This window comes from Manduca sexta, chromosome 12, assembly GCF_014839805.1.
Source record: "Manduca sexta isolate Smith_Timp_Sample1 chromosome 12, JHU_Msex_v1.0, whole genome shotgun sequence".
NCBI classification, from domain to species: Eukaryota; Metazoa; Arthropoda; class Insecta; order Lepidoptera; family Sphingidae; genus Manduca; species Manduca sexta.
Genome location: NC_051126.1, coordinates 11,878,096 through 11,902,789, shown reverse-complemented (window position 1 = coordinate 11,902,789; position 24,694 = coordinate 11,878,096). Strand labels below are relative to the sequence as shown.

Below are 24,694 nucleotides of genomic sequence, written 5' to 3'. Positions count from 1 at the left end.
CATTCGATACGTTGACGAAAACAACCGCTACATTCGCATTTCAAAAACATTCTTTATTTGAAATTTCACAATTTAAAACGTGGAATATACTAACGTTCGTTAATAAGAGCGCACGTATTTAATTAAGAAAAACTGCTTTCGCCTGTTTCTGTAACTGGGTTAATAGAATCCATCTCTGTGACCAAGTTTAACCCTTTTTAAGCTTCCATTTCATGAAATAAAAAACATTTAGAGGCCCAGCAGGTAATGTGGGTAACCTAGTTTCGCGGCGATTTCATTTTTATATTTACAATTGATATATTTTTGTCATATCTTTGTTTATTATCGTGGTATCGAAACGGTTGTAATGACTGTTCATTTAATTTCCTGGAGCTGATGGGTGTTTCATAGTGAGACTTTGCGGAATTCAATTATAGATGGCGCTATATCGAAAAATGACTGATGTGCTATCGCTTACGTGTTTACTTCGTTATAGGTATATTTAATCGAAGTTCGTGTTTGACTTATATAATAACCTACCACGGGTCCACCAAAGCACATAACGAGGTTTATAATTTACGAATAAAAGAATAATTCTCGATATAATATAAAAATCAAACGTCCACAACTTAAGTATTTAACTAAGTAATAATTCAAACAAAAAACATTAAAAGTATAGTAAAATTTTATGAGACCTATTCAAACGGCTAGATGACAATCTGTGTATGTAGGGCAGTGGGGGCACTTGACCCCCTAACCTTATCACTCGAGGCCGCACCACAGTAAATAATGTGAATAAACGAGTGTTTACCAAAAAAAATTCTTTATATCAAAGAATCAATCTTTTTCGTTCTAATTAAATGTTCAAAAAGCATATTGTATTAGTTAATTATTGAAGTGATTTTCTTCCCATCCCTTATAATAACATCAGGCTCGTATTATATACGGTCCCACTGCTGGCCTAAGAGGATATGACTCTAGTCTACAACAATGATTCAGTGCGATTTAGCAGACTTCACATACCCACAATATTCTTGCTCAGAACTTATCAGGTATGCAGGTTGCCTCATATTTTCTGTCACCGTTAAAGACAGCGATAATTCACAAAAAATAAACACATAACTTTAGAAGTCATAAGTGCGTGCAGTCCATTTCATTCCCAACTAGACTATCGCCGCCCATTATCCCATCTCTTATTGTTATTTAATTACCCTCTGTGCCTATTTACTTAGAAACAGAATACCCACAATAGAAATATACGTATTTTATACAATTTCTGCTTTTGTGACATAAAAAACCTACTTTAAAACCGCAAAATACTTCACATAACTTCCATTATTCTTAAGTACTGATAACGTCGGAAACATAAAATTCTTTGTCATTCAAGGATCGAAGAGCCAACGTTTACGAGCTTTAATTTAACGAGCTGAGTCGTACTTCGTAAATATGCACATAAGATTTTTATAATATCGGTCTACCCTAAAATCCCTCAAAGCCCAGCGCAGATTAAAACTATTCGAGTTAAAACCCTTAATGTGTAACGAGTAATTTATAAAAATGTACTAGCATATTAATTTACTTTCGCATGAATCCCAGGAGCAGAGAAAAATATTCGAAATGGGCCTCGTAAATATCTTGCATTATTATTTCGAAAATAAGATATGTTGACTCTCGGTTTTCTGCATTTTATCGCACATTAATATCGCAATAATTTTATAATGACGCCACTAACGCCATCTCTTAATGATGCTTCATTTTTAGTTTCTATTTTATGTGATATTTATGGACGTTTGCATTAGACGTTGACATGCGTGATGTCAACACTAATTTATTTGAGTAAGTCTGTCTCCGTGGCTTAAATTGGTAAACAGTCGTGCTGGCTTGAATTAGATTTTTTTTTATTGGTTTGAATGACGAGAACGGCTTGCCGTTCGACTGATGGTTAGCGATACGCCCATAAACAGCAGAAACACCATCCAACACCTTGAATTACAAATTATTGTGTGGTATTCCACTGCGCTCGCCATCCTGAGACATGAGATGTTGAGTCTTATTATGTACAGTAGCTACACTGGCTACAATGCCTTTCAAACCGGAACACAATAGTGACTAAACACTGCTGCTTGATGGTAGAAATAGACATTGCGGTGGTTCCTACCCAGTTGAACTCTTACATGTTGGAGACCTACCACCAGTGGTTTCCTGGTCGATTAAAGTAATATATATTTTTTACCTTCGAAGTCTTAACAATTGGAAATACCTTTGCCACCTATTACATATTTAAAATCTAGTATAGCTGGCAAAATGTTATGAAATAGGCATGGGGGGCTTTTAAATTGTTAGCTGCACTAATAACACCCAAAAAGACATATGTCTGAGAAAGCTAACGAAACAATTCCCATAACGTCATCGACATATCCCGGTATCTAACAGCATATCATCCAACACCGGGTTGAAAGTTAGTTAGCACTTACCCCATACCGTCGCAATGCGGGGCACGCCTCCCTTGCATTAGGGAGTTGTCTACATACGTATATTGACAGCTGTCAGCTTGTGGCATAAGCCATTATACCTTGCGTGAAACGGTGAGAGTTGAAATTCCAGTGTAAATGTGTTTTGTTAACTTTGCTCATTTATAACAGAAACTAGTTAGAAATGTATTGAAGTCTTTTAATATTAATGACGTGAAAAAATACTTAAAACCTCAAAACTCTGAAACTTTGTGATTTCTTACTTTAGCACTGGAATTGTTTTGCACAATGGAAAATATAAAATATTTTCGGCCATAAGCTTCGTTATTATACGTATTATATTAGATTACTTACTTTAAATTGTTTAACAACTAAATACAAGTTTAATATAGGTAAATATTTCAAAATATGTTCGCTAACGACTCTAAACCGTCCATTAATCCCACATTCACGTCTTGTCGCCGATATAACATATTAATATCGAATATTGATAACATCAACGGATTTATGAGCATTTTTATAACAGCCATTGAATAACCATTATTGATGATCTGAGATTCAAATATAATAGTGCTTTTTACATGATTTAGTTCAGCCGGCCTAGCATGCGCATCACGAGATATCTCGATAACGAGAGTAGACAAATTGTCGATGTCGATTAATATCTCGTTTTCTCTAACATGCGCACCACGATCGACAAATTCCTCGTTGAAGACATAAGTTTACTCGTGAAGACAAACCGATGTTGCCCATTGAAATATATATTCTAAACATTTTATTTTCTAATATAGCTACAATGGTTTTAGTTCATTCAATTTTTATAGATCTATGATCCAATTAGGTCCTTTTGACGTTTTATGTGACAATTTATGTCATAACAAAGAGCATAATGTAAATAAAAAACGTAAATAAGTAAACAAATTCAAAATTAATAATAATATTGTACAATATAATAAGGATTCTAACACAAAATAACAGCTCCGCTCTATTTTGGAGTACGAAGTAACAAGACACAAATCAAATAAAATCTAATAAGACAATTATTTGTACGAGTATATGGTGCCCAAGCCCGACTTTACCTCGGGTGACTACGCCCCGCCGTGAGAACGATGTACCATAATGCCTAATGGAATCAGTAGTGCAATCGGGAAGGAGATGACTGTGGCTTTGGGCCTTACAAAATACCCAATTGATGTAAGTATAGTGAAACAATAACCTTATTAGCAAAACACCAATGTTGTAAGTTGAATGTTGCAGCCACAAAGCTCAAGTTTGTTCTTATTCGATGGTAATTGATGTTTTTTAGTATTAGTGTTTATTAAAATATGAAGTATATATTTTCTTTTTGTTTTAGTTCCGTGAATCAAGTCCCTCTACATTCATTGGAATGTCCCCAGCCCAGCAGTCAACCCCATGTTGAAGAGCTTACCAAATACTACTCCCAAAAAGTTTTTTAGTTGCTCGGTTTGAACTACTTTACGGTTTACTTTAATGAATGTTTTTTTTTAAAAAAACTACATTTTTTAAATACTTAATATCATGTATATATATTTCGTTAGGTATCTTTATTTATACACTAGATCATCTGTATGTTAGGAAATTTGGTTCTGTTCTGTTGGTTTAGGAAATTAATAATATAAGTAAACTGCAGCAAGTACTTGAGAGTGCAATTTCTGTTTCTTGTAAGTGTTCATAGTATTTCATTACAGTAATTGTAGGAAATTTGTTGTATAACAAGTTATTATAAAATATTCTATTGTTGCCTAAATTTGTGTAGAAGATTTTGTTGTAATAATGAAAACTATCTTGATATTTAAAATGTGAATATAATAAAATATACATTATTTACATAGGAAAATATCTATTTATTACAATTGAGGTCATCCTGCTTGAGAGACACTTGCAGGTACTGATAATTGTACAGGTTCTTCTCACACATCATGGTCATTTATAATAGTTTCCTCCATTGGAACACTGTAACATAAAATACTGCATTACCTACAGTTACTTAACAATAGTAATATAATGTGAAGTTGTACCAGTGGTAAAATAATATAGTCAAACAACAATTTGAAACAGTGTATAACCATATATCCATTATTGTTAAGTCCATCAGTATACAATCAGTGTAAATGAAGTTTTTAATAAAGAAATAAAGGAAGATATTGTTTGTTTATATTGTTAAGTTGCATAGTAATAGTATCTTCTCCGATACCTGGCATTCACATTAAGAGTTTTGCTGTTTGAATCCATAATGTGACATTTTTTTGGTAAGATATAGGTACTAGTTTTGCAAAACATAATGGTAAAACAAGTTACTCATTTGTATTTGTAGGATTAAAATAAACAAAATTAAAACTGCAATTAATCTGATTAAATAGCTCTTATTACCTCATTAGTTGGCACACTAATTTAATGTTTATGAAAGGTAACACGCTATGTATTAATTGTGAAGATATTTCTCAAAGTACATTCATTTTTTATTTCTATTAACTCTAATAATTAATTAATAGTACATTACCAGTTGAACCTTGGTGTCGCAGGCATCCTTCCTCATTTTTTGATATTGTGCACTTTGTGGCTCATTAGGAGGTAATATTTTTATATGGGTACAATCTAAGAGCCCTAACATACCTTGCACGTAAAATTCACGAGTCTCACCTACAAAAAAAATGATTCCATTATCTATAAATCAAAATACTTCAATTGATATTAAACTCAGCTACTTATGTAATTAAGTATGTAATAAATATATTCAATTACCTTTAAACGGACGGCTATGCCTTTGGCTTGAGACTCCAAATCGGGAGCAAACTTTTCTTTAATATACAATGCCATTCGTTTTGTAGCAAAGGGATATCATAAATCAATTAAGTATAATATGTCTTCTTTTCCCTTTACACGCCTCTCGGTTGTCGTATATCGATATTATTTTACTATAGTAAGATACCACCATCGCGTTTTAACGAATAAATTAAATTGATAATTTTCTCGGTTTATCTCTTCGTACAATATCAAAGAAGACAAATATCTCGTTTACGTGTGTCAAAAAACGATAAAATTATTTGCTCATGTTAGGGTTTGTAGACAAAAATACCACAGATTAATAAAACATAAATTTTTCTCTACTTTTCTCGTGACTAGTCGAGAAAATGAGTGCGCATGTTAGTGTCGGTAGACATATAGAGATAAACGACAAAATCACGAGAAAAAGTGTCGACAAAATTTTGTCGTCGTGCGCATGCTAGGCCGGCAGTACATGAATAATGCTCTCTATCCATAGGGGTCACATCTGTGGCCTTTAAAACACGAAGATATCGACGCCCATTACAATTTGAACAGAATAAATTAGATGTTTCATATTTATAATATACAGACGTGGATATCCATAAGTTACTTTACTAGGTGACGGTAAAAATATTCCTTAAATTTTTCATATACAACAGAACACCTACGTTTTTTAGTCTTAAATTAAAACTTACAATATAGATTTTCTATCAAAATGTTCGGAAGCAGTACAACGTAAGTAAGAATGTGAAAATTAAGAGTGTGAAAAGTAAAAATTCTCAACGTGTAACTGTTTGTTTGTTCCTTAAACTTAAATAAATATCAACGACATGCAAATATAACCATAGAGGGAGCATAGAGAAATATGTACAGAGCAGGATTGGAGATTACAAAGGTATGAGGATTTACTAAGCCTTCGGCAATAACTCTGCCGATACTAACGCAACAAAGCTTCCAGTTCAGCCAATTTCATAAGATAGAAGATCTCACTAAGACTCGTTCTTAGCTTCTGCTAAAACAGCAACAAATTCTAATATATATAAAACGGTTTCTAACCAAAATGCTGTTACCAATTAACACAGTAATATTTCCAGTATTAAATGATCCGATACATAATTAAAGCGAAGCAATGACTAAATTTTCATCGTACAATTAAGCACTAATGAATATCGGTGATAATTTGAAATCATTTACTTAACCCTTTGATGCTATAACTAATTTTGGAATGTACAAAATTTAATACCACTTAGAAGTGCGTTCGAATATTTATTTATTAGCTTGCTTGCGACCTTCTCTGTTATGGTTTATGGAAAATATTAAAAAATCTCACCATTTTTTTATCTGTTTAGTGGTTTAACTATAAAAGCGTTACAGACAGGCCTAAGAAGTTTCTCACTTAAATATTATTATGGATTTAGAGATCGCCATCAATGATTACAATAGGTACTTTTATAATATTAATTCGAACCTCGAGGTAAAAGAATATCACAAAGCAAACATAAAAAAATAATTACCACAACCAGATAAACCTTCCTCCGTTGAAGTCAGTTTAAAATAAAGGTTGTTAAGGCTTACTTTGTCATTAATTATAATATTAATATGAATTTAGGGATCACCGACAAAGATTAAAATATAGGTATTTCGAATGAAAAAAAATTTACCGCAGCATTGACGTATATTTTATAGACACAAACGTCCATATAAACTATTTATTCAAAATCTGAACTAAAATGGCAACCAAAACGTCACTGTTTCAACCTATTTATTCACTTGAACAACAAATAATTTTACTTATTTGACTAATATTTTTTATTCTAATCCAAGTTTCCACTCGAGTTTTTATACCATGAGCGCCACTCCGTACACAACCACAAGCTGTCAATAATGACCATACTAGTCAGTTTGAATGGATTACAGTTCAATTCAGTTGAACACAGTGAATGTTCGGAACGCCAAATCTAGTATGTAAGAAGTACATGTATATCGATTTGCCGCAGTATTTAATTTGTCTAAAGAGTGTTTCTGTTTCACCATAAAATAAATATTCATAAAAACCTACGATTACTATAAACGGCGCGAGAACGTCGGCATAAAATTAAATGACTATCCGGGAGATGCTCGCTCGTCTCGTCGCTCGGTAATATCCCGAATTCAGATCATTACAAAAGCAATAAAAATCCACTACTATTATATGCATGTATTTAAAGTGCCGCTAAACTATAAGGCATCACGCAGTCGCTCAAAAAGCCTACTATGAAACTGACAGTTGAAAATGCCGAAGTTGATGTCATTTTCATTATAGCATTTCGCGGCATTAATTGAACACAATTAAGCGGCGATAGCCTAGTTGGGTGTGGAACGGACAGCCAAGACGAATGACCGCAGGTTCAAATCCCAAGGGCACACACCTCTGACTTTTCTAAAAAATCATATGTATATTCTTTGTGAATTTATCGTTCACTTTAAAGGTGAAGGAAAACATCGTGAGGAAACCTGCACATCTGAGAAGTCATCTCTATAGGAATTTTGAAGGTGTGTGAAGTCTACCAATCCACACTAGGCCAGCGTGGTGGACTAAGGCCTAATCCCTCTCTGTAGTAGAGGAGGCCCGTGCTCAGCAGTGGGCAAGTATATAATACAGGGCTGATATTATTATAATTGAACACCGTCTACGTAATGTCTAAAAGTAATTTAAAAAATAAACAACAAGACTAATACGATCCAACCAAAAAAACACAAATATCGATGAAAAATCAACTCTATTCAGCTTACGCAATGCGCTTACATTCCGCCTCTAATGAGCTAAAATTATATCACAAACTAGACTGGCATTATGAACGCAATGCGTTTGCATTACATGCAGTTTTGATGAGCACGCGCGGCCATGTTTGCGGGATATTTAATGCCAGTCGCGTTGTTTCACTGGCCGCATACCACGGTAATTTACAAATACCGAATGCGGTTGTTATCATAACAGCGCTGATATACAGCCTGATGCGACCACGGCTTAATTAATTCCTAACTTACGAAATAACTTATTGATTGCATTTGGGTAACCTAGTTTGTAATATTGGTCTAGGCTAGCCGCTCCTTGCAATGATGCACATAAGCTGGTAATTCTGCTGATTGGATGCGCCCGTATGATTTGATATACCGTATTAGAAGTTATGTAATGAAGCTTGGGACGTTGCTGTTCCATTTTTAAAATTGGTACTTAAGTCACGTGCTCGTGCGTAGTGTGCGATACACGATAAAAGATGGCGCTGTACTTATTTAAATATTAATTTACTTATATTACCGTTTAAAATAAAATTTCAATGTTATTGTTGTTTAAAATAAACATAACTGAATATATTCAGATTTATTATGAAAAAATAAAGCAAATTGTTTGCGATGTGCCTATAAAAATAATTTTTAAATATTTTATATCCATCCCGAGTGTTGCCAAACAGTTTGTTGCCAAATGGCAGAATGGCATAACCATAACCAAAAGTAAAAAACAACGTAATTAAAACAAAACTTATAGTATCATTATAAATATTCATAATAGATAACTATTTGAGTACAAAACACACTGGGACATATGGAACTGTGGGCATACTACCAAAGAGTCATGTTACAATCATAATCAAAATAAATTTTGCTAAAAACACGATATAAATTATAATATTCAACATATTACATGTTTCGCAAAATTGTATTTACTTAGGTACTTACAATTCCAGTTATTTTTATAGTTGTTATTTTTTATCTAAGTATATAATTTAGATACTCTATGTTCCTTCTCTCTCATAGTCCGGTGAGAGGTGAATCAGACATGACCGGAGAGAGATCAGCCGCAGGACCAATGGCTTTACGTGCTTTCCGAGGCACGGGGGTATGGCGCCGCCAAATCCAATCCACGAGCTGCGACTGAGTAATTTTTAAAATGGAAAAACCCAGTCACAATTATTATTGACCCACCCGGGAGTCTAACCTAGAACCTCAGCATGGTAATCGTACTTGTACCGCGTATGCATAACTACGCCACCGAGCAATCAATTCCATAACACATTTACCTTTCAAACCAAACTGTTAAACAAACAATCTTGTATATACATAGTTTCCTTAATATATTGTCGTAAACTGAAGCCAAACTTTTTGGTAGAAACGAAATAAGCGAACATTGTATGCAATGTTCATTCCAATGTTTGTGACGCAACTAAAGATCAAATTTGTTTGGCTCGCAAATCGAGACAGTGCAAGTTCGGATACTTATATAAAGAACAGCCATTACAATACTATTGTATTACAAGATGGTGGAACTATCGTGTTTATCAGTGTAGAGTTGTGCCTGGCGAAAGATCCATAATAATAATAAATAATCCGATACCTGCTCCCTTTATGTAGAATTTACGTAGAATCTAATCATCATTATAATGATTTGCAGACCGCATTCATGCATATTCGTACCTATACGTTATGTCGGGTTCTAATTTGGTAAATTTCACCTTTCGCCACTACTGCCTTGTCTATTCCTCTGGTAAATTTGGTATATTTGTGAATTAAACATACAAATCCGTTTGAGAAAATTGTAGTGGTTATGAGTATTATAAATATTATGTATCTGTAAAATATAGTTGTTGTCAGACCATCGTCGTTTCATTATACACAAGTGAATTATCAAACATCTAGAAATCTTCCAAGGTTTTCTCATTTATAATGAATACTAGTTCTTCCTTGTGGTTTCGCTTTCGTAAAAAAGTTTTCTAGTCCCTCTATATTTTTGTCTTTTCATCTCAAATTATCACCAAACCAAACATTGAAATCCGTTCGATAGTTTTTCGAGTTTATCGCGTCCAGATAGACAGACCCACGAAGGACTTAGTTTTATACGTATGAGGATTAAATATGATATCAAACCAATCTAAAAATATGTACCATCACATTAGTGACGTCAAATCACTCCAGTCTCAAAAACCACCGATAGAAATTTTTAATCCACGACACGGGAGCTTCATAAATATTCAGCATGGTTACACCTCAGCGGGTGTCGATCCTGAGACTCGCCGTGTTTATGTTTACAGAGGTGGAAGGGGCGAGAGACGGGGCGGGGGGGGGGGGTATCCAGCTGAGTCGCCCCCGCCCCGCGTCCTCGGAAAATCGATACCGCTCGGTGCCGCAGAACCCGTACAGATGCTTTCCACTGACGTGTCTTTGGACCTTTTATGACGTGTTTATTAAGCAGTAAAGTATACGTAGGTGACCTGGGGCCTTACAAGTTTCTATGCAGTCGGTAATGCAAACGTACTAATATTATAAAGCGAAAGTTTAGATAGCTTAGACGTTTGTTACTCAATCCAGATTGACTGATCGGATCTGGGTGGATTTCTACACGGAGATAGTTTATAGTCTGGAATAACACATGCCACTTTTATCCTATGAGAATATATAGAGAGACTTTTAAAAATTTTCATTTAAAAATAACGAACTTTCCAATCTAAAACTGACTTAATTATTTCATAAATTGAAACCAAATTCATATTTCCAACATCCATCCTGAAACAATTTACAGTACACAAACATTTGCGCCAATGTTTGCCGAGAATCGACCCCCAACCTATTGTTCTTGCTAGCTATTCATCCCCAAGGGAGAACAATCTGTATATTTCGGAATATCTTATCCGTCAAGTTTATCCAAACCACTTTCCTAAGCGGTACATAAAAGCTTTTCAGAAAGCTTGACAGCTTTCATAGTTACTAGGTGGATTGATAGTATGTTAAAATGGACCATATTCCTTTAATCATAAGGACTACAGTAAAAATTCTAGTAACAAGTACAAGCGTTCGGTGATAAAATCTTAAAATATCACGCGTGTGTATCATGTCATATATTTTGTCCTACACCGGTTTTCACAAACAACACTATGAGGACGGCAAAAAAACTGCCCGAATACGTCAGTGTAATTGTACGCGGTACGAGTACGACCATCACGCTAAAATCCTGGGTTTTAATCCCGGCTCGGGCCGTAAAATAATTTTGTCTCAGTCGTAGCTCGGAGTCAGGAAGTTGGCGGTGCAACACCACCAAAATGCACGTAAAGCCGTTGGTACTACACCTGATCGCTCTCCGGTCATGTCGGATTGCTTTCTCACCGGAGTATGAAAGTGAAGGAACAGAGAGTGCACCAGTATATTGCGCACACACTTGAGCACTATAATATCTCCTGCGTACTTGGCTGATCTCCGTTGAAATTAGCAATCGTGGCCGAAATTCGTCTAAGAAGGAATAAAAAATCATTGGCGACATTTGCAATTTTACGTTCAGCTTTGTTACTTTGACGACAAACTAAAGTAAAGATACCCATATCTTACTGTTAGCCAATCACAGTACTCCTATGCCTACGCACTGAATAGGATGTGATGCTGAAACCACTGAAAAAAAGACTCATTATCGCAGCATTGCTCCATACTTAGCTAAGCAACGTTTGTGATACGAGCCAAATTCTGACGTATTTATCTAATACATAGACCTTAAAACTCTATGACATCCGTCGGTTTTTTTATTTCGTGAAAATTCATACAGGCAGAACCACTAGCAATGCCTAAAAACTGATTATCAACTTTATTATCAACATAATAAAACACAATGCTTTATCCAATTCATTTGACAGTCCATTTACATTCACCGTTAACCTAAAAGGATTTAAAAACGTGAGTACTGAAATATTTCCAGTTTTAAAAAGCGACAAATGGGCTTGTGCGAGAGGTTAATGGTCTAATTATTCAAAGCTTGGACAAAGCCGCAAAATGGATATAGTTTATACGAACTTTTGTCTTATGTGCGTGGGTATCAGTGACGAAGGCGATTACAGCCGGCTGCCCTTTTGTAATTCATGTAAGCAGTCTATTAAATTATAATATTATTAACAAACGAATAATTTACTTTAAAAAATTTTTTTTGTTGCTTTGAATGACGGGATGAGCTTGCCGTTCGCCTGATAGTAAGCGATACGACTACCCATAAATAGTAAGAACACTAGCAATACCTTGAATTACAAAGTATTGTTTGGTATTCCACTGCGCTCGCCATCCCGAGACGTGATATGTTAAGTCTCATTAAGTCCAGTAGTTACACTGGCTATAATGTCATTTATCATCGACCGACGTAAAATAGTTTAATTAAATGGTAATAGATGGCGTTGGTCCACGGTGTCAACAATTACAATTATTATCATTTTATCGCTTAGGTAAACCCGCATTTTTGTCTATACGCCACTTTGTTATAATACCTTCGATATCTGCATTGACTTACTATCTTATTACTGCTAGTATATAATCTAAAAATGTTTCCAGACTATAAATTTAACGCCTACTCGGAATAAATTTGCTAAAATGTCATAAAAAATGTGAGATGGCGAGGGTGTGTGGGATTTTAGCCGTCGTTGTTAGAATTGCGGCTTTAGTTAAGGAGGTTTTTTAAATGAGCAAATGACTGCAATGCACCTGATGGTAAACGCAATGCCGTCCAGATATCTAATGGCAACAAATGGCTATCTCATGTCTTTCGACACATTGATGCCGGCCTACTGAAATGCTTCTGCACGCTATGGCGGAAAGATCCAAGATTATAGAAAGGAAGGAACACGCGTCCGGGCTTACTACTCCAAACCAAAGTCATAATGACCGACAAGACGGGCGAGAATAAACCAATCAAATAACTCATTTGTAAGCATGTCAAAATACTTTGCTCTGATTGGTCAATTTTTGAGATAGATCAAAAAAGCGATTTGGATCGTTTATTGAAAATGACGGTAAGTCAATTAGCCTACCAACCATCGATATACACATTAATCAAGAAGCACAGAAGGATTTTCCCATATTGTTCATATTTGAAATGAAATTAAATATACTTATATTTACTTACCAAAAGAACATTTTATACAAGATATAATAATAGTTAACAGTGACTCCCACAGTACAGAATACTGTAACAACTTCAGATGTTTTATTACATTCATGTGTCAAAATAAATATTTAAAAACCACGATAGAGGTTAAAAAATAATGACTGGTACAAACATTTCAGCGAAATTACGAATTTAAAATGTTAAAATGTTTCCAAATCTTAATTTAAAACTAACATCGTGCGTAAAAGTCATGTTTAAAGTGAAAATATTTACATTTCATGGAATTGCGAGAGCGGCCTGCTGTGAAATAGGTCAGGAACTGTATACTCTCTATGACACTTTAGACTCCACGTGGAATTATATATGACATCTATATCTCCATACATATAAATAAAAATGAATGTTTTATTTGAAAATTTCGATAACAAACCTTTGATGATATTGTTATGGTTATTCGCATGTTACTCTAACCTAATAATGCTTTTTTGCCTGTTTGATAACCTCGGAAGCTACTGAACTGATGTTGACGAGACGCATTTACTGATACGGATTTTATGGAGTAATTTATGTCCAAATATATTGCAAAACTGCTTAAACGTATGCAGATCTAGATATAAACTGTCGTATAATAATTTATCAAAATTAAATGAAGAAATATAATGATCTCTTACGTTTACGCGAATGTTAGACATAAATATAAAACTAGATTTCGGATTTTATAGCGGTTTTTTATATTATAATTTTCTCCAGATGTTTTGATTGCAGCCTTCATGGTCACAGGGCGGACTGAGGTGTAGATCGGAGAGTCAACATTACATTGTCTACCTACATTTTACGAGTATAAAACAAAACACGGCAAAATTCCAAAAACCAGTTTTATTTCGATGAAAGAAAAGTAATATTTAAATAGGAAATAAACATAAGCGATTAATTAAGTCCATAACATGTTCTAAATTATAGTGAATCTACAGTACAGAAATGCCACATTCATAAGCATCGATATAGGTATATACTGCGTAGTAGATCTAGCGTTCCCTACACTCATTGTGTTCTACTCAACTGTACTGTGATCCGTACACCTGACTTTAGTATAATTTCAACATTGACAGTGTGTGGTTATGTACGGAGTGACGCTCATAATATAAGAACTCAAGTCTAAGTGTAAACCTGCATGTAAATAAAAATATTAGTCAAATAATAAAAATTATCTGTTGTTCAAGTGAATAAATAGGTTATAACAGTGACGTCTTGGTTGCCATTTTAGTTCAGATTTTGAACAAATCCTAATAATATTATAAAAGCGAAAGTTTGTGAGGATGGATGTATGTTTGTTTCTTCCTCTTTTACGAAAAACTACTGAACGGATTTGGATGAAACCTTACAGTAATATTGGTTATACATCAGAATAACACATAGACTACAATGTATAATGATTTTGTATAATTTGATCATAATATAACGAAACATATCAAGTAAGCTGGAAAAAAAATTATCCCGGAGAACTCCTTCACGCGAGCGAAGCCGCGAGCAAAAGCTAGTAGTTTATATGGACGTTCGTGTCTATAGAATATACGTCAATGTTGATAAGTATATTAATCACCTCTCCCTTCCAATTAACATAACCAATAGTACACATCATTATCATGTGTCCTAACACTGCCGCGCACTGATAAGGTTGTCTGAATATAATATAGTTCGCAAATAGGCACAAAAAATAATTAAAAATAAATTATTAATACTACAATAAGCGGCGACGGTCTAGTTGGGTGTGAAACGAATGTTTGCAGGTTCAAATCCCAAGGGCACACCTACGACTTTTCGAAAAGTATACGTGTATTCATTGTGAATTATTTTGCTTGAACGGTGAAGAAAAACATCGTGAGGAAACTTGCATACCTGAGAAGTTTTCTAAAGGAATTTTGAGGGTGTCTGAACCCTAATCCGCACTAGGCCAGCGTGGTGGACTGAAGCCAAAACCCTCTTAGTAGTAGAGGAGGCCCGTATCCAGCGGTGGGACAGTATTTAATACTGATAATATATATATTTATAATAATACAATGTATATTCTTAATTCATTATCACGACAATATTTAATTAACTTGCATGAAATGAGATCTTACCTCCAATAGAAATTCAAGACATAGATTCCTTATGTAAAAAATCAATTTGTTCGTATTTAAACGAATTATTGTCATGCTTTCAAATTCAAAAAGGGATCATAATTATTGAAAATTAAATAATACAATCGTAATGGCGAACGTTTCAAATTAAGTCCATCCGTTCGAATTAATTATAACCACTTAGAACTATAATTATTCGAGACTTCATTCTATAAAATTCTGCTTTCAATTTGTCTGAAAAAAGTTGGAACAAAAATTTTCTAGTTCCAAGAAAATCAAATTACTTTAAATAATTTCTTTGTGAGATCTTTTTCTCTCAGATTCTATTCTTCGGCTATGTGCAGCTAGATAAGATAAATATTTGAGTACTTTATACGTCAGTTAATTTAGTTAAAGAAAGAAGATTTAAGATAGATCAAGTACCTCCTTATTCGTTTATTTCTGTTCCTCGGCCCATCACTCTTCCTTTTCTGGCTATGACTGCAAAGTCTTCGAAACGGGAGAAAATAATAATATAAATAACCGCGATAAAACCTTATAGCTTTATTTCAATGTTTAAAACGTTTTGCCGTAACCCACATTAGAGTAGAGTAGTAAGTCGTATAAGTAAAATATTACAGCCCACATTCATCCAAGCCAAAACCAGCAAAACATCTAAATGAATTCCAAGTATGACGCATTAAAACGCCAGTCAGCTGATTGGAAAGCAATTCATCCAGCGAATTCGTATCAGTGTGCACTCACGTAAATATTGCATCGTATTTCTAGAAATATCGGAACGTTTAAAACGGCGCACGCAAACTAGAGATTTGGAACGATAAATCTCGCATCAAGATGAATTCGTTGGCGGCGAAATGATACAATATTCATGCGGTTCGTGCAAGCGTTTTGCATACGTTTCTTAAATTTTCAATTATGCTCAAGTTTGTTTTTGCGAAGCAGGCAAATGTGACCGGTTTGAAGGACGTTGCCGATGTGTTTGGTATTTTGAGTTTTATGTCTAGGTGACATATGCATTACAATCCAGTGTTTCATTACCCAAAATACCGAGTTTTTGAGACTATGCCCATAAGGACAAGCGTTTTTAAAACCCGCCATACTGGCCCATGTAAGTGGGTCACGTTCCTGAATCAACCCGTATATATCCATTTCCAACAGGCCGGCATAATTGTGTCGACTGCCGAGGGACAATCATCTCCGGGATCACCCCTCAGTATGTCCGATTCTAACAGGCCGCCATAACGACTGCTAGGGAGTAATCATCTCTCGTCAGTCGATGTTCTACTGGATCCCACTCCACTTACCATCAGGTGCTGTGGGGTCACTTTGCCGTGCAGAAAAACTCAATATCACTTTACCCGACTCGTAAATCGAACCTGTCACCTCAGCAGATAAGTCCTCCGTTGGTCGTATCGCATATAACTTACTACCGAGGCAGTCCACGATTTGATTAGTTTTGATTATGTACTTAAACCTATAAGGTCATTAACTTACCGTTTTTAACTTTTTGAACTGAAATACTGTTCCAAGATATCATTAGCTAGCACATTAGACTCTGTTTAACCCCATAACCGTACTAGTAAGAAGATATAATATCGAATACACACGTAGATATGGTGAATTAACTATTACTAAAAGTTATGTCAATTAACGCGTCTTTACTAATCCCTTTTTGGTTACTTTCAACCATAGGCCGCGTGTATTAAGAATCAAATCAATTATTACATTCTCTGATTAATAATACTTATTAATAAGTCTTTTATGAAACGAGATTTCATTCCTTGATACTCCAAAAATATACACGTAATTATATTAAGCCAAGTAATTCGCTTGCGAATTTCGAATTCCTTTGAAGCATATTAATTAAATTCAATTATTATTTTATATTTTAATTTGCTATAAGAATTTAAAGACGCATTACTTCAGACTTTATTTTTTTACGTATATTAATTTATGCATGAATTTAAATGCATTAGAATGCCTTTAATTCATAGTCCTTTTGACTTACCGTTGAACAAACTTTATGTTGAATTTAAAAGCGATGATAGCCTAGTTGGGAATCGAACAGTCTGCCGACCCGAAGGCCGCAGGTTAAAACCAAGGCACACATCTCTTACTTTCTGAAATAACGTGTTTATTGTTTCAAATGAAATTATTTATTTTAGCCTGTAAAATGTTATACATTATTTAGATTACATTATTGTTTGTTTGATTGTCAATTATCACACGTTTTGACGGTGATAGAAAACATCGTGAAGACACCTACAAACCTTAGAATATTTCTTAAAATTTCGAAGGTATGCAAAGTCTGCCCGAACTAGATCAGCGTGGTGAACTAAGGCTTAAACACTCTCAGTAATAGAGGAGGCCCGTGCTCAGCAATAGGCAGTATAAATACAGGACTATCATTATAAAATATTTTATAAATAATTGAGTATTTACAGAGTTGTTATAAAAATAATTGATATATCAAAGACTTAGATATCTTTTAATACCTTTCAATTATATATTACTTTTCACACAAATAACTGTTTTTCACGCGACAGAACCCACAAAAAACTAATATTAAATAAAAACAATATACACTAAAACCCAAATAAAAGTAAATAGATTAATATCACGTTTACCTTCGTATAGTTAGGAGTTAAATTCGTTTTATTTGAGGCCTAATTCAGTGGTTCGGGGAACGGTCTACGCCAGTACTTCCATCGGCCATTAGGTCACATTACACGCAATTGGCCGAGGATAATAGATTATTTGTAAAACGATATTGAATGTGGCCTTTGGATAAGGTTCTTTGGTTACATCGTTAAGGGTAGAGAAAGAGTTGTTTGTAGGGTACGAATACAAATTTTTTTTACGTTCACAGAAATTGACCATACTACACCTGATGGTAAGTGAAGTGGTGTTCAATAGAATGTTGACTGATGAGAGATGATTACTCCTCGGCAGTCGACACAATTATGCCGGCCTGCTGGCACCGGATATACACAGACTGAACCCAGAACGCGACACATTTACGTGGGCCACTATGGCGGGTTTTAACAGCTTGTGTACAGTGGTCGCTATCCGGGCGGATATATCCACCTCAGGTTGACTGGTAGAGAACGCCTCTGGCATTAAGTCCGCCTTTACATTTTTTGTATGAAGTGCAATAAATAAATAAATATCCTACCACTAGCAAGATTTAAGTGATTTTAAAATTTAAGTATAAACATTGTCTACGAATTATTTTATAACAAGGTCTGATGAAGCCGCATGCTAAAAGCTTTTACCGGAATGAAAGGCTACACTTTTCCGGTTAAAAAAGTAGCCATTATGTTAATTTAGGACGTTCTACCACTGACAGTCAAGTCTTCAATTATCATGTACCAGTGGCGAAGCATAGCGGCGATAGTCTAGTTGGTTGTGGAACGGACTGCCGAGACGAATTTCCGCAGGTTCAAATCCCAAGGGCACACACCTCTGACTTGTCTAAAAATTATGTGTGTATTCTTTGTGAATTATCGCTTGCTTTAACAGTGAAGAAAAACATCGTGAAGAAACCTGCATACCTGAGAAATTCTCTATAAAAATTTTCGAGGGTGTGAAATACCTACCGGCTTCCTTTTTAGGTTTATTTTTGCCTTAGTTTTTGTGTTCTGTTAAATTGGCTGCGATATGTTAACTAAGGCAATTTCTTTTTGCCTATATGCTCCATTTTATTCGAGGATAATATAAGGGCTTTTCTTCAGGAAAAACTATTTTACGCAGGCCGACCCGCGAGCAAAAGCTAGTAATATAGCCCCCGCCTGCCATCTGCCTGTCTGAACGCGATTAACTCAAAATACCAAACGGATTTCAATGTTTGATATGGAGATATTTGACCCTCTGAGAAGGGAAGTTTTATTTCGGAAATGGTGCACGACGGCAAAGCCGTGAGAAAAACCTAGTAAGTACCTAATAACAAAAGAACTGCTTTATTTTTAGGTTCATTTTAGCTTAACAATAAACTCCGGGTCGAGATAAGTGTAACGAACTTTTAATTACTAATAGCTGTCTTCCTATTTCAAGAACCAGCGGAACATAAGTTTAATGTACTTGTATTTTATACTTGTAATATTTGTAAGAGAAATTAATAAATAAATAAGCCAAATTTCAGCGGCAATCTATATACAAAAAAGTTATGAACAAGAGCGATTCGATAAATTTCGTCGTATTAAATTTTAAAGGCCGAAATATCCATGCATATTAATTATTTTTACGTTTTTCTTTCAACTGCGAGAACTAATCACTAACTAGACGTGAATTTAAATTCTTTACTTGTCAATACTTGTTTAGTTACCCAGATTAAAGGTAAAACAAAATGTATGAAAAATGGACCATAAGCTTACCACCTTAAGCGATCAAGCCACAAGACCTGTGACAGATGTCACGTCGTACGTAACTGGCTGAACTTGTCGGGTCAAAGGATACAATGTCGTTCCCAAGAGAAGCGAGCTATAAACTCCGCTAGATGGCGTTGGAAGTAACCGTCAAGAACAAATTAATTATAGTTTACGTCCATATTGTAGTTAAAGCACGAAATACTTAGCTGGTTTGCTTTTGATTAGGTATTTTAAGAGTTACTAGCTTTTACTCGCGGCTTCACCCGCGTGTAAGAGTTTTCCAAGTCCCGCTATATATGTTCCTGGGTCAGAAAGTAATCTATGCCCTTCCCAGGTTCTCAAACTATACCCATACCAAATTTAATAGAAATCGGTAGGTTATTTTTGAGTTTATAGCGATCAGACAGGTGTAACATGCTTAGGTGACTTTGTTTTATAATATATTTTTTAGAACTTTTTAAGAGGAAGAATTCCGTCATACATTTTTTTGCGTTATTTTAACCGTTTACGCAGCACAGGCTACGGAAGATCTGAACAGGAAGAAATGTTCCCCGTTTTTGCAACATTTTTCATTACTGCTCCGCTCCTATTGGCATAGCGTGATGTTATGCCTATAGCCTTACTTGAAAAAAGGACTATCTAACACTAAAGATAATTTTATAACAATTTTACAATTCCAACCATAACTTCCTGAGATTAGCGCGTTCAATCAAAAACTTCAGGTTTATATAATAGTATAGATAAGTAGTATTCATACGTAAAACTCCGAACTGATTTTAATCGAATACAATATTACTCAGTTGCACTCCGAGAAACTTCGCCTACCGAACTTCTCGAGAATATTTTATTACTTCTCTTCGAAACGCTCTTGTTAATAAATTAAAAGTTTGTTACATTTAGCGGGTCATTTATCTAGATCCGAAGCCTATTGTTACGCTAAAATGAACCTAAACATAAAACCTTTCTTTCTTTATTAGGTAATAACTCGCGGCTTCGTCGGCGTGAAGCAGTTTTTCCGAAATAAAAAGTCTATGGCCTTCTCAGGGTGTCAAATATCTTCATACCAAATTCCATCGAAATCTGTTTAGTAGTGTTTGAGTTCACCGCGTTCCGACATCCGCGGTGGGGTACAGCGGGGGGGGGGGAGAATTCTTAACTCACTGTCTTGATATAATACGTATCTATTAACCGATGGGTCTACAAGTATCAGTGGCGAAGCGTCCATACAATCCGATTCTTCCCTTTTACATTTGTCTTAGTTTGTTTTCTGTTAAATTGTCCGCGATATGTTAACTAAAGCTATTATGTTTGCCTCGGGCTACCTTTTGAAATATTTCACTCTTCGCCACTGATAAGTATAAAATTTTTCACAAAAAAACTTTTAGCAATGTAGGCAGGTTCCAAGAAAAGATTTAAAATTCGTAAAGCCTCATTTAGACGGATAAAATTTTGCTAGCAATTTTCGTACGCTATTATTGCTGGCAATAACTGCTCCGTCTAAATGAGGCTCATGGCACTACATATAAAACTATAAATATCAAATAAATTCCATTTTACGATGTCTAGCAATTCGCGGTCGAAAAGGACGAAGGAATCAAAATGATTTATTAATGCCAACACATAAAAAACTACAATAAATTACGTCCACTTTGCCATCAGATTTAATAAACGAATGATATAAATCACAATGTTCTTATTTTATATGCTATATTTATATAAACGTCCTTCGTTCGAACTAGTCAGTCAAACGTTATCGTTAACAATTTGGCTCTATTTACAAAACTGAGTTTCGCGGCACGAAGTTGCCGCACCGAGCGGCAACGTGTAGCGCAGCGAGCGGCAACATTAAATCTATAATAGGGAAGTATGAAACAAGGCATGAGTTGCCGCGCGAGCGGCAACGATGAGTGACCGAGACAGATCTACGGAGGAATGGGAACAATGGCAATCACAGTGATGCATATATCCCCGCCATGCTGTTCACCATTTTCATTTTTTATTTTATGTGTATATTTAATATACTTGGTGTGTATTATTTATTGTGTAAATATATTTATAGTATATATTATCTGTGAAATTGAACAGTACATTTTTAATGTACCTTTGATGCACCTACCAAGATTATCTCTGCACCTCAAAGATAAGAATGTCTTCGCTGTACATTAGCCTAGTGGAAACAATATGTTTCACCCTTGATGCTTTTGTTTTAAATAATATCTGTTAAACCATAAATGAAGAATAAAAATAAACAAGACAAATAAAGATTCTACATGGCAACAATCATATCAGAAGTTTCAAACCATTCAACGTTCCATTATTATGAATATATTTAAAACCAAAATAACAAACTTAGTGAAAATAGGCGAATGACAATCCAAAACACCCAAACTCAAGACAGTAGATAATAAAAACATACTTCATATTGAACGTCTCATGTAATTACGAACTCATCACAACTCGGAATCATAGCAAACTTGTATTGTTAGTTTTCTCGTTCGAGATATTTGCAAGTAAAATGGATAGCGGAATCAATTAACATATTGACATTGCTGTTTATTAGGGTTTCCTTTAAAAAGTGTTCTGTGCCAACACTACATTCGTATGGGATCCTTGTTAATATATTAATAGTCGTGAGAGAAGATATAAATAATGAGAAATAAACATCAATAACTGTCAGATGTAAACAATTACCTTACCGTTTTAGGGTATATATGTTTATGATGACACCTTCGAATGTTTATATAATTGATTGTTCACTGTGATCCCTCTCTGTGGTAGAGGAGGCCTGTGCCCAGCAGTGGGACAGTATATAATAGAGGGCTGATATTATTATTATATTATTTATAAACTTTGATTTTATAATCGTTTTGAAACCAAAATGTGGTCACTTGAACAATTTGTAGCAACAAAAAAAAATTGTTTTTGATATTATTATTTTTCACTCATTTGCGTTTGATAATGATAGTAACGTCGCGACAATTATTCATAGTTATGAATGGCACCGATCGCAATGATTGTCGTAGTACGTGAGATTTAGTTGCATTACCACGAGTTCTTATTTATTATTCGTAAACATTAGTTTTAATATTTATAAAAATAAAATGTATTTTATTTAAACTGTGCTATTGAATTAAAAAATTTCGGCTCCAAAACGTGTAAAATCACGATGTATATTTGAAGTTAACATACAAACTGTTAAACTGATTTGAATGAACTTAACCGCACAAATATACCATGTCTCTAACATAATATAGGCATATACTAATTCACTATTATCTTTATTCAATATCCTTTCACGCAATCAAATCTATGCCTAACAGTTAGGATAATAAAGTCAACAAACCAATGGATTTGTATGTGTTTAGTGGCTTATAAACAGCGCTAAGTTTACCTGTGAGGTCCGAATTCCTCAAAGGTCAACGAATACGTTTGCCCATTTCATTAGATTGGACCCGTCTGGTCGAGCGTAATGGACATATTGTCTAAGTAATAATTATACTAAATGGAATTGCACAAATATAGTTAACAGTTTAAAAGTCCCTTGCGCAATGTCGAATGGTTTTTCGGTTTGACTTCAATATACAAAATAATATAGACTGAATTTTCTGTTCGTCTGGACGTGTGAAAATCTAGAAATATTCTAATTGGGAATACTAAATTCAAGGCTGCATTATACTCTTGTCTCTCACTAAATGGGTAGGCAGAGACCTATTAAAACACGATTTGCCGAGCTTCCACCGTTGTCTCTGTATAATAATAATGTGATTCTATAAAATTAAATTTTCCAAAGATAATCGAAAATCTTTATCACAGAATACAAACAAAGAACGTAGTGAACTTTCGCTTTCATATTAGCATAGATTGTAGAACAGTGGCATAGACAAAGAATGCTAATAGTACCGTCATTAGCAAGGTTTTGTGAAGCGACAGAGCGTTGTCTCTTCTTAAAATGCATTATGTGAATGCCTTATATCTCGCGCTATAACTTTGCTTTGACACCTAATAGCTTTGTTTTTATTTTACGGAATAAGAAACCTTGTTTGCTACTGTTTAGTGCCGGTTTTGGCTTCGGCGATTTCAACTGTCAGCCGTGTCACCAATGTTAGAGTTTTTTGATGAATTAATTGTGCCTTAAGAAAGGGACACATAGTGATTAATATGTAGTTACGACACTATGTTTACCGCCATTTTCAATAAACGATCAAAATCGTTTGTTCGCTCTATCTTAAAAATGCACCAATCAGAATAAAGTTTTTTTTGACATGTTTACAAATGAGTTATTTTGATTGGTTCATTCTCGAAATCGGATAGAAGATTGAGATTGAGATCGATTATTAATGATAAGCGGCACTTTTTGAAAACATTCAACGTTTTATATTTTCAAATTCAAGTTCAAAGTTTATTTCACTCCACAATTATTTTATACAAAAGATTTTTACCTTTTAATCCACACCCCATATAATCGTGGACGCTGTCGGGCTCGGTAAAATTGCAAGAGAAGGAGAAACTATATAATTAATAACTTATATTAGCTATGTTATATGCATATACATATTATTTGTCGTAACGATTCACGCATGATTTTTCTTTTATTACTTCTTATTAATCTTTATTTCTAGTAATGTAATTTCATTTCATTACTTTCATAAATACTATTATAGTTTTATAAGTCAAGTGAGGGTGAATATTATATATTTCTTCTCGTATTCTTTAGTTCACTACATTTTATCACAATGCGTCACGGAGCGGAGTTATGAAACAAAACGTGTCACTTGGCGTGTTCAGGGAGAGAGGGTTGGGAGCGAACATGAGTACCAACGAGAATACTTTTTTATTTCCCTTTTCAGACACGGCAAAATGATTCTACGGCACTTGTTATTAAGTACTAAAGTGCAATTTTTTTTTTATTGTATACGATTTCGATCGTGTATGAAAAATGTTTTATTTTTTTTCGAATTTTAAACAATTAATTTTCTATATGACACCACAAAGAAAATATAATGTGGGTAAGTGGTACGACCGCCCATAAACAGTAGAAACACCATCCAACACCTTGAATTACTTAGTATATTTTGGTATTCC

At 34.6% G+C, this 24,694-nt stretch overlaps 1 protein-coding gene across 1 annotated transcript in view; it reads right to left on the bottom strand.

Moving 5' to 3' along the window:
• Window positions 1-24,694, bottom strand: part of LOC119189104 (leucine-rich repeat extensin-like protein 3) — a 158,011-nt gene that overhangs the window by 73,451 nt on the left and 59,866 nt on the right. The gene's annotated exons all lie outside the window — the stretch shown is intronic.